Source organism: Leopardus geoffroyi, chromosome B1 (assembly GCF_018350155.1).
Source record: "Leopardus geoffroyi isolate Oge1 chromosome B1, O.geoffroyi_Oge1_pat1.0, whole genome shotgun sequence".
NCBI lineage: Eukaryota > Metazoa > Chordata > Mammalia > Carnivora > Felidae > Leopardus > Leopardus geoffroyi.
Window position 1 is genome coordinate 64,055,004 of NC_059327.1, and position 16,281 is coordinate 64,071,284.

General features: G+C 37.3%; 1 protein-coding gene across 5 annotated transcripts in view; it reads left to right on the forward strand.

The window, feature by feature from the left end:
- The window catches only part of MARCHF1 (membrane associated ring-CH-type finger 1), an 874,367-nt gene that overhangs the window by 388,378 nt on the left and 469,708 nt on the right, over positions 1-16,281 (forward strand). For 2 of the 5 annotated variants that reach the window (XM_045463907.1, XM_045463918.1), the window contains exon 3: positions 6,766-6,974. The exons of 2 other annotated variants lie outside the window; for them this stretch is intronic. The gene's annotated coding sequence lies outside the window, so the exon portion shown is untranslated. Of the gene's footprint in view, positions 1-6,272; positions 6,528-6,765; positions 6,975-16,281 lie in introns of those variants that run through there. One more of the 5 variants, XM_045463932.1, reaches the window with a different exon arrangement.

A 16,281-nucleotide genomic window follows, 5' to 3' on the forward strand; every position in this document is an offset into this window, starting at 1 on the left:
TGCACTGTCAGAATTTTGATGCGAATGAGGAGAAACCACTATTTTTTTTTTTTAATTTTTTTTTTCAACGTTTATTTATTTTTGGGACAGAGAGAGACACAGCATGAACGGGGGAAGGGCAGAGAGAGAGGGAGACACAGAATTGGAAACAGGCTCCAGGCTCTGAGCCATCAGCCCAGAGCCCGACGCGGGGCTCGAACTCACGGACCGCGAGATCGTGACCTGGCTGAAGTCGGACGCTTAACCGACTGCGCCACCCAGGCGCCCCTCCGAAACCACTATTTTTTTCTTTAAGTTGTTGAAAGGCTGAGAGGAGCTGTGCTGCCAGGCTCTGAGAAGCCTGGGGTTCATCAGACCCCAGGAGACACTGACAGTAGAGTTCCAGAATATGGAAGGTGAGGGAGAGCACTGCTGTGTGTGAGAACACCATGTCCCACCTCCCCCCCCCCCCCTCCATCATTCCTAGGAGATGAGGGTTCCGAAGCAGTGACTTGAATACCCTCTCCCGTGACTCAAAATTCCCCATACATGCCAATCCATCCTTCTGGAATGACTGCTTTGTATTTTCTGAAGATGTGTGAAGAAATAGATACTTATCCTAAGAGCATTATTTGTTCCTATTTGCTTTTTGTTCAGTCAGCTGTACTAGTATTTTGAAAGTCATAGAGAACGTTAACAAAAATTAACTATATATTTACATATTTGGAGAGTAAGGCTGTTTAGCTTTATTTGCCAAAATAAGTCCATTTGTTTTTTGACAAAATCTTAATTTAATTTGTCTAGCCAATAAAGTAAAATACAACATACAAATTTTTACTTTAATCCTAAATTGTGTCCACAAAGCTAATTATTAATGTATGCTTATCTTCCTTGGATATTTTTATTACTTCTAACATGTCAGTTTTTTTAGAGAATTGACAAAATTATTTTGTTCTTCCCCTCAACAAAATAGAAGTTAGTGAGGAGATTGCGTTTCTGATGAGACTCTTTTGTCATGAGCATAATATGAAAATACTGGCTAGTACAACTGACTATTTCAGTGTCTGCTTTAATTATCACACATTTTATGTGACTGTGAGGATTGTTATTGAGTCTCCACAAGACTGAAATAAATTACTTGGCTCTACTGTAGACTGCTTTAACCTCAGAAAACAGATGTGTCCAAAATTAGGACCAATAGTTTCCAGAGAATAAAATCAAAGACCTTGAGAGTTCATCTGATCCATCATCCTATGTTCAGTAAAGGTTGATCGTCCAGTTGCTTCTGAAAAGTCTTCAGGGACAGAATTTTTCTGCATTAAGTAGATGTTCTTCTAATTATAAAAGATGCTTGTACATGCCAAATATAATCACAATTGGATTTCAACAATCAGATAAAACCCAGGAAACCACATCAATTTAGAAATGTGTCATTACTTTGCATATTTTTTATAAACCCAGAACCAGAAATTTTAATTATTTTTGTTTTTATTTTTTCTTTTGTTATTCCCATTGATCTTGTTGTGCTTGGTTGATATTTTCCCTAACTCTACATAACTCTACATAAGTATATGCTTTATCAGTTCCCCAGTAAAAATAGCTTTTTAACCTAAGCTTTTCCTCCCTCTCTTCTATGAAATACAAACTATGCCATGATATCTTGCTCATATAGTCTTCCTTTAACCTCTGACAGTGGCCATCAGTGGCCTTCAACCTCTGACTGTACAATGGCAGGTTGAAAACCCATTTGATCAATAGGGATGTGTTATGAAATATCCTTCCCCCAACACAGAATGCCTTGTTTCCATTTTCAGAATTCATTTAAGGTTCTTATCTTTATTACTTATATGACCTCTGTCAGTGCATTTATAACTCAGATATTGGTTTGCATAGACCTGTGCTTTCCTCCTCCAGCCCTTGGCCTGATTTTTTCCCCTTTCCCTTCCCAAGTTTCAATCAATGACACATTCTAATGACCATACATACATACGTGGCCTAAACCAATTGATAACCTTAAACAAATTTTCTTTGTTATTTAAATTAGTGTCCTGAACTTTCACATTCTAGTCTCACATTCATCTCTGTGATCAAGTGACTAAATACTTTATTTCTGCTAAGCCCTAACCTGTTCCTCAACTGTTCCTTAAGATGAACTATTTAGACCTATGATGATTTTTTTGGTGTTCAAATCTTCTTTGAAGGTTCATATATTTATATATGATATGTGTATATATATATATGTATATATATATATATGATGTATATATATATGTGATGTATATATATGGTATATATATATATGATATGTGTGTGTGTGTGTGTGTGGGTATATACACACATATATGTGTGTGTGTATGTATATATATATGTATATATATATTTTTTCAACGTTTATTTATTTTTGGGACAGAGAGAGACAGAGCATGAACGGGGGAGGGGCAGAGAGAGAGGGAGACACAGAATCGGAAACAGGCTTCAGGCTCTGAGCCATCGGCCCAGAGCCTGACGCGGGGCTCGAACTCACGGACCGCGAGATCGTGACCTGGCTGAAGTCGGACACTTAACCGACTGCGCCACCCAGGCGCCCCTTTTTTAATTTTAGAGAGAGAGAGCTCATGAGTGGGGTTGATGGGCAGAGGGAGGGAGGGAGAGAGAGAGAGAGAGAGAGAGAGAGAGAGAGAGAGAATCTTAAGCAGGATCCACCCTCAGTGTGGAGCCCAATGTGAGGCTCGATCCCATGACCCTGGGATCATGACCTGAGCTAAAATCAAGAGTCAGACACTCAATCTACTGAGCCACCGAGGTGCCTTGATACTTACATTTAATATTTTATATTATGTTTCAAATATTGATTGTATTGTGCCATGTATTTTTCAAAGTGACTTACTTGTGTGAGTCATATCTCCTTAGTGACACAGCAAACTCCTTGAGTATCGAACTTTTCCTATATAATTGTATATATAACTTCCTGTTCCTTAATTCCTAGCATGGTTCAGAAAACAGAATATGCTCAACAAATGTTGAATTATTAGTCTGTCCAGTTTATATATCAGCAGATACTTACATGGTTCCTTGTCTGCCTAATACTGTGTTTCTTTTCTTGCTTAATTATAATAAAAATAAATCCTTTAGAGGCTCTTTTTTTTAAGCTGACAAAGATTGAAGTAGGTCTTACAGTGGAGAATCAGATGCATATTTTGTGTGGTTTTCCTTTTAAACTAGGGAAAACTTAAGTCGTTGAAAACAAGGAGAAGCACCAAATTAGAATCTCTTAGGTAAAGCTGTAGTCCTAGCATTAGAATTACTAACTGCAAATGCCAAATTTAGTAGCAAGAGGCAGTAATTGAGGTGCTGTTCCTAGAGCCAGAGGGTTGAGAGCCACAGGGTAGAAGCAAAACAAATGTAATTGGGCATGTGTATGAAATATTGTCCAGGTGGAGCGTGAATGTTCCAAAATGGTTTCAACACTAATTAGAGTCAATAGTTTCCACAAAAATCAAGTTTGGAAATCTGGATCATGTATTGAGATTGTGTACATAGACACAAATTAGCTGAATGATTCCAGAATCCACAGCTCTTCTCTGGTAGCGTGGCCAGTGCCTGGTAGTGTTCTGTTGAATGCAGTGCTTCCTATTTGTTCCGTAGGGTTTAATTACCGCGCAAGATGGACTGTGTTCCCATAGGAGAAATGCATTCCACTACAGTTTTCTTTTTTTGTTTTTTGTTTTTTGTTTTTGTTTTTGTTTTTAGCTTTGGATCGTTACATGATGAGTCATCCCAGAGAGCCTCCATGCTTCTAGTTGGCAGAACACTTTGGGAACTGCTTTAAAGAAAGGTGTTAAATAAATCCAATCCAATATAACATCCAGTTTAGCTGATGTTATGTTCCAGTGTTCTAAGGCTGTGGAGTGACACAGAGTGGTAAAAGCCTTTTATTCCCCAATATTGTTTGAAAATTTTGAACGTTCCATTTATGGCAGTACCTAATACAGTACCAGCTAAATGTTTATTAAATATCCTGGTTATTAATTTTTCCTGTTATTTCTGAAGCATTTACTTGAAAAAGAAACATAGTTAAATCTTCTCTTGTTTAGTGTATAAAATGCTCTAGGAAGTAAATATCCTTTTCCTGAAATTTGATTTACATTCCAAATTTTAAGATAAAGCTAATTGAAATAACTCAACCACATAAATCAAATTAACTTGAAATTCAAATCTGATTTTTTAAAAATCTCAGAGTAAACAAAGGATAACCTCATATGCATAATGAGGTAAAGGATTAAGACAGACATTTAGTTAATTCAAGCTAAAAATCTCCTTTCCTGTAACTTCAATGAATATTTTAAGCAAAAGTACTAGAGTCTAAATTATCTGGAAAGCTGCCTTAGCTTTTCATGGAATTTCTTCATGGACATAAACCCTGACAATATTACTTTTCTAAAAAGATTCATAATTTACATTTTAGTATTTGTCACACACCATTAAGTTTGCAGACTCCTATTTCCATCCTTCCATTAATTAAAATAGTCCTTCTAGACAGAGGGATTAATGGTTATTTTTAAAGTAAGGAAATACCCACCTCATAATTATAGGTCGCAAATGTGATCCTTAAGCCATAGCAGTTTTTAAGCATTATCAATTTAACTTCAGACATGGCAATTTTGGAGGAGTTTGGCTTTTAGTCCCTTCATTAAAGCTTCTGTATTTAGCAAATATTCTCTGCAAACTAAGAGCGATGATGAGCAAAGGCCAGGGTTACGGCCACCTAACTCTCTTGTCTTTTGCTATTTTAAAGTAGAGATTTGTCACAAGGCAAACTTTAATTAGCTTATTGTTCTTAGGCTATTTTATTGCTATAGTGCAGTGGTTCTTAAAATCGGTTTGTATCAGAATCATTGGTGATATTTTTAAGAATTGTCCACCTCAGATTCCCACTATTGCCCTACTGAACCCAACTGAATCTGTGGTAAAGTGAGTCTCAGGTATCTATGTTTTACAGAGTCTCCCAGATGAGCCTGATGGATAGTAGAGGTGAGGACCACTGCCAGCTCATGAGAGGGTGGCCAGTCAAAAAGAACTCACAGACCGAACTTGAAAGTACATTGGAGTATTTATTTCAGAAAATATTCAAATTAAAGCTTTTTACCAATATTTACAGTGATTATTGTTGGCTTAGTTTCCAGTGAGAGTAATTACCCTTTTTACTTTTATCCCTATTCTGAACTTATATTTAATTTTTATTTTAGAGACAGCATGAATATGAGCGGGGGGAGAGAGGCAAGGGAGGAGGAGAGAGAGAGGGAGGGAGGGAAAGAGAGAGGGGGAGGGAAGAGAGAGAGAGAGAGAGGGAGAGAATCGTAGGCAGTCTCCATGCTCAGCTCAGATCTTGACACAGGGCTCGATCCCATGGCCCTGGGATCATGACCTGAGCTGAAGTCAAGAGTCAGACACTCAACTGACTGAGCCACCCCAGTGCCCCTCTATTATGAGTTGAAAGAAATACAAATATCACATCAAAATGACATTATTGTTGTGGAATACAAAACTAGTCAGAGATGAATTGTAGCTAGAAACTACTTTGAAGATCTCCTAGGTGATTGAGGAAAATTAGCAGTGTCCAAGGATGCGTAAAAACAACCGATTTTCTGAATTTTGCTTCTTTTGGGGCAAAGAAACCCAAAAGACACTGAGAGATCTAATCTCTTCACAATGTCTGGAAAATATGAAGTGCATGTATCTAAGATGAGAAAAGAAAATTCTGGCTTTTTAAAGAAAGAATAATGAATACCCTAACAAAGAGGAAATGATCATAGGGAAAGTGATTTTTAAAAGTTAGTGTATTTTGTGAATTCACTCTACTGAGAGATTATTTTTTTCAGAAATTTTGATGAACCATTTATTTTTTCCAAATTGTATTCACTGTTAAGAGGATAGTCACACCCTTAGCAGAGTCTGTTTCCTTTCAGGCAAAGCAAGAAGAGGCTACTGCTGATTCTAACAAATACATTTCAGGGAGCACAGGAGCTGCAGTAAGGCTGAAATGGGCAGTGTTGGCTCTGTGTCTCAGAATGATGATGCCTTCTCACTCCTGTTGCTGATGTCTTACTAACGAAGGTGCAGGGAATGGTTAACTCTCTTTTACAACCGGCCAAAGAAAGACATTTACACTTGCTCTCAGTCTCTGTCTCTGTCTTTTTCTCTCCCTTCTTACTTTTAAGCACCTTGTTCAATGATCTTCACTTCAAGGCAGATCCCTTGACCTAAGTAGATTACTGAGGATGCATGAAGGACACAGCCAGCTCGCCGTGCTTTTCAAGGAAGAGATTTGGCTCCAAATAGGACACTAAGCTTTTCAGCCTTCTGCTTATTTACCTAGTCAGCAGGATGCAATGTCTCTGGGTGCTTAGTGGACTCCTGGGGAATCAGAGGAGAAACAAAAGCAGAAGTGGCAGCCGCTGCAAATGTGGGAGTCTATGCCATTAAAGGAAGCAGTTGCTAATAAGGGCCTGTGAGACCTAGGTTTCCTTGGTTTCCATGACAGTTATTAGGTACCATAGAAATTGAATTGTCTCCCACAATGCTCTTAGGGGAGAGGGGGTGCTCCAGTGACAAAGCAGTGCAGTTATGACTTGCAGTAAATCGTCCTTTTGAGAATGCAACACTCCCTGGATTATTTGCTCTTGAATTTCTTCTAAACTCCCTTTCAGTGTGTTTGACATTTTGGCCAGAGACCCTGGCTTCTGCTGCACAGTGTCTCAAACACTATTTTTCCCCCTTTTTGTTTAGAACTGAGCTTGGCAAAGCAAGGATATGAACAATTGTGCAGGTGGGCTACTCAGGGCGAGTGAAGAGATAAGGCATCCAATCAGGGACTGGAGTCCTGCAGCCCTGCCAGTATGCCCCTCCACCAGATTTCCGTAATCCCAGCACGGGAGACTGCCAGCAATGGGAGAAGTTCAGTGGGCAGAAACAAAGAGAAGAACAAGGAAGTCGAGGTAAGAGGAGGTTTGATTTGATAAAACAGGACAGCCAAGCCAACTGTAGCCAGGACTGTTCTTGGAGCCACAGGATATGGCTAAGGCTTAAGAGTAGCTGGCTCCCACTCTCAGTGCGTAGGAGTAGACTGGAAGAGAATCATTGCTGACTCACAGGCGCATATGAAATGTAACCTCTGTTTTCTGAATGAAGAAAGGAACCAAATCCATAAGGACACCTGGCTTATGGCTTGACAGAAACTTCTGCCTCTTTTCCTAAACATCTGCAGAGTTGCTTTGGACTTTTATGGCTCATGGGGCACAACCCAGCTGTCCTGAGTGGCTATGGACATTGCTGTCATCCATTTTCAGCCCCCGGGGCTGTTGGTGTTTGCTAATTTTGCTTACTGCCCATTAAACTAGAATGTGTGAAAATAACTTTCTTAACAAAGTGACAGAGAAGCCAAAGATACGCCAGCTGTGTCACTGAACACATAGCACTAATTAGGATGACGTTTCTCTGTCTCATACGATCTATTGCACTCTCTATTCATTTGGAATGTATATGTGTATATTACCTTTGTTTGATATGTTTCATTTGCATTTTTTCTTCACAAAAAAGCATTATTTGAAACTTACATGGGCTAGAGAAATAGATTATTCAACTTATCACATTTAGGCCTTATTTGCAGTGAAATTTAGCTGCTGTTGTTCTAACTGCTTGAAAGATCAGATGTTGAGAACTTATTTCAAAGCTTTTTAAGAAAGAGATTGAGCAGGCTCCAGGATTTGGGTGAAAATAATGTAAATGTTGTTGTGCTCCCCTAAAAGGTACCTGGAGATAGGATACCAGAAACTATAATCCTCTTGTTTCTTTAACATAACTATTGTTTAGACCTCAGGTCTTATTAATTTTGTAGAAAATGGTCTTTCCCCACCTCCAGTTCTGTGTGTCAGTCTTTTTTTCTCAAGAATAGGTGGTAGGGACAGAAGGCAGTGAAATAAAAACGAAACAAAGCAAAACAAACAAAGCAAATGGGAGTGAAGTGTCAAGAAGTGCCTTAGAGGAAGAGATCAATAAAGTCAAATGAGAAAAGACATTCTTAGCCTCTTTCTACTTTGTTTGAACTGATTTTGAAAATGTCATTGAAGAGCAGTGCAGTCTTGATGTGGCTAGAATTTGTACAGAACTTCAAGGGTTGGTCTAGTTTAGCATGAGAAATACTTTTCCTTTAATTTAGTAATTTCCCTGTTCATAGGCACATTGGGTATTTCTGGAGTTTGTGAGAATGAAATATGTTTGTGAAGTGAGTAAACTTATTAGCTTAGTATTAATTGGAAATATTCCCCATAAAATTTTTCTTTCCTTTGACTTGGTAATGTGATTATTAGGATATCAAAGAACTGTCTCTCAAGTTTATTGGTGTGGGATGTGGAGTGAGGGGCACTGATCCGTTGTGAAAATGGATATGGAAATGCTAAAAGCAAGATTTATGAAAGTTATATATTACTCATTATCTGAGTTCTTTGATAGAATTGAATGTAATTTTGAAAGGAACTTCATAAGAAAATATTAGGTGGCAATTTTGATTGATATCCAGAATTATCAGTCTCTGAGTGATATTTGGAAATGAAAACACTGATTCAATTCCATGGGTTACCCTCCCTCACCCCCATTCCACCCTTCACATTTTGTCACCACCAGAACTCTCCTGCTGCTGATGTCTGCTTGGCTATCAATCAGAGAAAGCTGGGATGGCTTACATGACTTTTGAAACATATCAAACAAATTTGGTTTTTGGCATGTTAGAAATAATAATGAAATTATTCAACCCCCAAAACAGCTGGAATCTTTAGCCAGATATTGATGTTAAGCCACATCTTCAGATATCCTTACAAACCTTTTAAAGAAGTATTCATTATGAGCCAACTGCATTTCTTTTGAAGGCAAATACACTTTATTATGTTATGGTGTGAGTCAGTGGGCATTCTTAAAGGAAAATAAGTGAATTATGAGAAAAAAGAAACTCTCAGCCAACATATTATTTTAAAAAGAGACATAATTCTTGGGATGCCTGGGTGGCTCAGTTAAGCGTCCGACTTCGGCTCAGGTCATGATCTCACGGCTCCTGGGTTCGAGCCCCTCGTCGGGTTCTGCTTGCACTCTGTCTCTCAAAAATGAATAAACATTAAAATGTTTTTATTATTTATTTATTTTATTTTATATATTTTTTAATGTTTATTCATCTTTTTTGAGAGACATAGCACAAGTTGGGGAGGGGCACAGAGAGAGGGAGACACAGAATCTGAAGCAGGCTCCAGGCTCTGAGCTGTCAGTCCAGAGCCTGATGCGGGGCTCAAACTCACGAACTGTGAGATCATGACCTGAGCCTAAGTCAGACGCTCAACTGACTGAGCCACCCAGGCATCCCAACATTAAAATGTTTTTAAAAGAGACATAATTCTGAATATCAGAAAGGGAAGCACTTTTTACGTTTGAAATACATCTTGGTTTTCTTCAGGAGAGAGTTAAAATATGTTTGAAACCTATTGTTAAATCTTATAGGGCATTAAATTGCTAAATACATAGTCCAAAAATTATAAATTGCATTTCAGGTGGATAGATTACATAGAATATATTCTGTGTGTTGGAAAGCAAGAAGAATATATTCAGGACAATATTTTCTGTAATTTCAAGTGTTGATTCTCTCTAAAGGAAGTTAAAACATCTTGTACACAAAATGAACATTTCCTGATTGTTGAACAAATGAGACAGATCCTTCTTTGAAGCTTTCTTAATGTATTTTGCTTATCTTAGAGTTATCAAAATAATATATGCATACATGAGGAAAACAATCTAGTTTCAGAATTAAGAATTTACTGATTCAGGGGCACCTGGGTTGCTCAGTCAGTTAGGTGTCCAACTCTTGATTTTGGTTCAGGTCATGATCTTGTGGTTAGTGAGTTTGAGCCCCACATCAGGCTCTGTGCTAACAGAACAGAGCCTGCTCCAGATTCTCTCGCTGTCTCCCTCTCTCTCTGCCCCTCTTCCACTTGTGTGCTCGTGCTTTCTCAAAATAAATAAAGAAACTTAAAAAAAAAGAAAAAGAAAAAATTGCTAATTAAAAGGTAAGCCAATTTAATTTGTTCCATTAGAAATTTAGAATCTCTTGAATATACAAATTTATTAACTTCACATCTAGTTTTTTTTTGTTTTAAGGCATATAAAGAGAAAAGGAGAATGTATAAACTATTTCTTAAATATGATTATAGTCCAGAAGATTTAAGCTATAAGAAGTAATTCACAGATTTAAGATTTTAAAAAAAATTGTAAATCTAACTCTAGGCTTTGTAATCAATATACATGTTGACATATTTCATGTGGCATAGCACTGTAATTATTTATCTCTTTGGTTAGTAACCCCAGAAGTACAAAAACCAAAATAACATACTGCATCCATTTTGGATATAGTTGGTATTAATATTTAGGGGAAGGGGAAGGATGCATACTTATCTTCCAAAGATATCAGCTCTGGAGGTTGTTTGGACAATTAAAGGGGGATGCCTCAGATATGCATTCCAGAGACAACATTTTATTAGCACAACCAGAAATGATCAGTCTCTTATGAAGTGATGGATGAATCAAAGTAATAGAAGATTTATATATAATGTAGTTGGTCAAATTTATTAATTTATACCTGTAGATAGATAGGTAGATAGATAGATATCTAGACATGGAATGCTTAAGTGCAAGCTCCAAGAAAGTTCTGGAAAGGAAATTAGTAATCAGATTTAACTTCATAGCACGGAATCAATGAGGGAAATTCAAGTGCTTGGAGTGGGGTTAATTCATCTATATCTTCAAAAAGGCATGACCTTGAGAAAGCCATAGTGGAAGAGTCCTCTCTAAGGAGATTGCTAACTCCAGATCTCTCCAGCTGTCTTTCTCTAGTTGAGCACAAAGACTGACCAGTCTAGCTTCTTGAAATCTCGTTTGCCTAATTTTGTAAGTGGGCCACTTTGTTCCTGTTAATCCACTTTTCCCATCTTTTTTAGATGTGTTAACACCACTTCTTGGGCTGCAATTAATTCACCTTAGGGATTTGGGCATATAGGACATCTGCCTCTTACAAGGGTAATCAAATTCTTAGATCTACGGGTAACTTTATTTCATACTGTATAACTGGAAATTAGGATGATTGTGCAAATTCCCATATTTAGTCAACTAGGATGTATTTTTTATAATTATTTAGGATTTATATGGAAATGTCTCTAAGCCCACTGAATTTTACATGTAGAAGTAAGCCAGGAATCATACCAAGGGTGTTCCTGCCACCTGCATTGCATGCTGCCATGCACTCCCGTCAGCACAGAGTCTGTACCTCAGATGACAGGAGTTTCATAAGACGAGAAAAGAGGCCATGAATGCTTTTCTTCTCACCTTTTCTCACTCACAAACTGACCATGTATGACAACCAGGCTTTAGGTTTGAGGGGGAAAAAGCAAAAACACCTTTGATTATATGTACATTTTTTCTTTACTTTTTTCATGATTTTGATATTTTTCTTCTTCAATTTTTCCTTTCCTTTTAGAGTATATTTCTTTAAAGAATATTTACTCTCCTCCCTCTTTCCTGAGATGTCCCTTTCAAGATTTTCTACTTGCCTTTCCAATGACACCCCCGGGCCTCGTTTCCTCACTCAAAGTAGCTGCTGATCTGGCTTCATGAACTTGAGTGAATTGAAAACAATATGGCTTTTTAATATACATTATTCTGAACATAGTAGATAATTGTTACCTATCTGGTGGATAGACTTATTAATTCTATTTTTAGTAGAAAATTGTGGAAGTTAAATACCATAGTTAATCTCAGGGCCAGAGATGTATTTGAGAAATCCAATTTCACACTTTATGTGTTTCTTTGTAATTAAGGTACCATAACCCTTTCACATTCTGTAAGCAGAATTTTTAGAATCAAAGGATCCCAGAATCAGAAAGTCTCTTAAAAATTCTTTATCTTAATGCCAAAAAAGAAACCAATAGAGAATAAATAACTTGCCAATATCACTTGATTAGTTAGATGTAAAGTTGGTACAAAAATACAAGCTTTCTGACTGCCAGTCTGCTGTCCTTTCTGTTATTGCTGCATTTGGTGATTTGTTTTTCAAGGCATAAAATTATAGTACCAAAGATTAAAAGAATTCAGGTAATCCCTGAAGCTGCTAACCTCTGAATGGGGAAGTTTGGAGTTTTTGTTGTTACGTTTATTTGCTCATGATGCGTAAGGTTGGATGGGATATAAATGGGTCCTATTTACAGAATATAGAGTTCATTTCATCAAAATTTAGAAAATAAGATAAAATTAAATAGTAATGGGCAGAATAGTTTAGTAGGGAGGACATGGACTGAGATTTGGCATACATGAAATGGAGTCCTGAATCGTTTTTCGGCCTTTTGGCTAAGATCAAGTGCAGTATGAAATCGAGTCCTGGCTTCACCAAAACCCTTTAAATTTGAGTAAGTCATTTAACCTCTCTAGCTTGTGCCCTGGAGAAAAAGTACATTTACTAGATCCCATTTAAAAAATAAAGTTATTTTATTTTCTTCTGTTATTCCTTTACTATAATCATCTGATCATTCTCCATTCTGGGCACATAAAGACCATGATTGTCTTCAAAGGTGTATTTGGCTCGGGAGGATAGGTCTGACTACTGAGGACTCACCTTTAAGGATACCTGTTATCTCTGCTTCTTGAAAACCCCTTGAATAGACTTACTGTCTTCTTCTGGATGATTTGTATTGAAAGCATGAGTTCTAGGTCTGAATATTGTGAGGGAAAAGATTGGAGTTTTAAGGCTGATCAGAGATACTACTGATACTAAAGCTGACTTGAAAATAGGCAGGACAGAGAAAGAAAAGCGATCTTCTGAGTGATAAATGGATGAGCCACTGGATTAGTCCTTGCTTTAAACCAACCTTTGTTCAAAACCATGCAACTTTCCAATGAAGTGATTCAATTCCTTTATGGTTTGAACCAGTTTTTTGCTTGGATGTTATAACAGGATGCTAAACAGTTCTTTGCCAAAGGGTAGCTACAATAGTTTTCTTGTGTAGCAACTGACTTCTGAGCTTGGAAATAGCTGAGATCCAGGTAAAGTAATCTGAAACATTAATTTATGAATAAACTGTGCACATTTACCCAGAATGTCCTGTATTCACCAAATGAAATACATCTTTAGCAGATATGAATCTGACATTTTGGGGAGAATGTCAAGGAGTAAAAAGGCTAATTCTCTTTTCTTCAGAAGAGTACTTTCCAACTTCTGAGTCTCAATTGAATATTAGAGTCCGATGTGCTTATAATGGATTCCATTGAGTATACTAATAGTATTGAAATAGTTTTATATAATGAAAACTGGTAAATTTCCATATTATTATTTGCTTTCGGCAATGAAATTACCATAACGCACATTATTTTTTCTTGTTTGAAACAGATGTTATGGGTAATTGCATTAATAAGTAAGACTGAATAACACATTTTATTGACAATTAAATGAAAACAGTAATTGCTGATACACCTTGAACAGTATTTAAATTTTTAAAATTTTTATTTTTACATTTTTTTAAATTTGAATATAGTTGGCACACAATGTTACATTAGTTTCAGTTGTACAACATAGTGATTCAACATTCTATATGTTATGTTACGCTCATGATGAGTGTAGCTACCATCTGTTGCCATGCAACTGGATTACAAGATCATTGACTATATTCCCTAGGCTGTGCCGTTTATTCTTATGAAGTATTCATTTTATAACTGGAAGTCTATACCTCCCACTCCCTTTCACCCATTTTGCATATCCACTCTCCACCATATCCCCACCCCTGCCTCTGGCAACCATCAGTTTGTTCTCTGAATTTACAGATTTGTTTCTGCTCTTTGTTTATTCATTTGTTAGATAGGTTGATTGTTAACACTCATCTCTGGTGTTCATTTAAAAAATGTATTATGAATTCCTGGCTGGTTGAATGAGACTCAGTGTGATCATTGGATCTGAAAGATTATTGATCGAAAATCTTTATATGGAGGTGTGTTAGACCACGGGAGGACCAGGTAAAGCTACAGATGTTTAAGCAGGATTTTTAGAACTTGCTGATTAGTCAGCATTTAACTCAGTTTTTTGCAGCACTGACAGTGCCTGCATGGATTTAGAATCCCTTAATTTGAGGTACTCCTGAAGGGAGGGGGATAGCAGTCTGAGTATTGCTTTCCCCCAGCTCATGCCTACGAATATCACCCAAAGCCACTTGGAGCAGCCTTCATAACCTCCAGGTGAAGATGAGAAATGACATCTATTCGATACTCATTCTCTTTCCTGTCTCTGCAACCCTGTTAAATAATTGAAATAGGCGTGACATGAGGGTAGAGGTGGTGATAGGACTTTGCTCTTAAAAGAATGACAAGGAGATTGAAGAAAAGGACAGTGTTCCGGGGTGCTGGGTGTCTGACTTGGGCTTTCAGCCTCTCACATTTCACATTGATCATTCCATTCATCAGACGTTGCAAATCTGGATAAGGAAGGCGAAGAAAACAATTGCAGAGGGATCTCTTCCCCCAGGTACTGCCAAAGAATACAATACACATTCTCTCATACAAAGGAACATTTTGAATTCTTCAGGATTTGTATTTTTGATGTCAACTTCAGAGGGTTTCTTAGGGAAAACATTCTGGCACCAGTAAACTATTGCACATGCAATGACACTGCTGGGCACAGAAAATGAAGCTCATGTTTGAGATACGGAGTAAAAAGATATTTGTTAGGTGAGGCTGCAGCTGTGTGTTCTCATAAATGACCAAATTCTTTATAGATAGTAATTATCCTTAACCTGTAAGCCTAAACAGGTTCACTCCTAAACAAGTTCCATAGGGCAGTGTATGGCTATGAATGCTTAGTGTGTGAAAGTTATATACTTAAGTTGTATAGACTTAGGTCCACGACACAGTTTTACTTTCCAGTTTTTTTTCAAAATTTTCATGAGATTGTAAAATATGATAGAGATGTGTTAAATTTTACAAAGCTTTAGAAATGCAAATTCTATCAGTATGTTTTATTTTAATCTGAAACCACTTTTTATATGCCCATTTACTATGATACTACTACGATAGTTCATTCACATTTTGGAGGAAGTGATTTCTGCATACGGTTAGCCAGTTACACACCAAAGGATTCACCTTTGATTGTTGATGTTAACCATCTAACTCAGGCATTTTGTTTGGCAGCCAGTGGCAGTATAATAGAAACTTCATGCCTTAGAATTAGAAGGAAACTCTTGCTTGTTAATTGATACTAGGCAGTATAAGTTGCCTGTTGAGAGCCAACAGAGTGAGGTAGTTAAAAGCATGTTGGGTTCAAATTTGAGCTTTGCCACTTCTTTTTTTTTTTTTTTTTCAACGTTTATTTATTTTTGGGACAGAGAGAGACAGAGCATGAACGGGGGAGGGGCAGAGAGAGAGGGAGACACAGAATCGGAAACAGGCTCCAGGCTCTGAGCCATTAGCCCAGAGCCTGACGCGGGGCTCAAACTCCCGGACCGCGAGATCGTGACCTGGCTGAAGTCGGACGCTTAACAGACTGCGCCACCCAGGCGCCCCAAGCTTTGCCACTTCTTAGCTGTGAGACCTTGGTGAGATTACTTAACATCTGTGTCTGAGTCCCTTATGTGTAAAATAGTGGCAAATATGGAGACTACCTTATAGAGCTATGAAAATTAAAATAAGTTAATATTTCTAAAATGCAAGGAAGATTCATTGGGACAAAATAAACACCATTAAGTGCTTGATAAATAAAAGTGCTAAAGAAATCAATTCTCTATGTTCACTATATTCTGATCAATATATTTTATTATTCATAGTGAACATGACTCATTAATTAATACTTTCCATCAATGATGAGGAAATATTTAAGTTGCGTGGCATCATAGATGGAGCCTGTTATAATAATAATGATTAAAAAAATAGAAAGCAAATTCATTGCTATTTGAAATTTGCCAATACTCTTGACCTCTACTTGTACAGATCATTGTACCATTGTCTGGTTGCCTTAGATAAGTGAAACCTAACCTTATGGCGTTTCCTTGCTATCTTAACCTCAGTATTGTAGCTGCTGGACCGAGAATTCTCTAGAGTCAAGAATTTGTAGAACACATCCTCTCCATGTGAATTTTCACTTCCATTCCATGTACATATTGCCAAGTATTCTGTATTTATGCTAATATTTTTCAACATTTCATGGGTTTTTAAAATTGAGTATTGTAGATACCATTATTT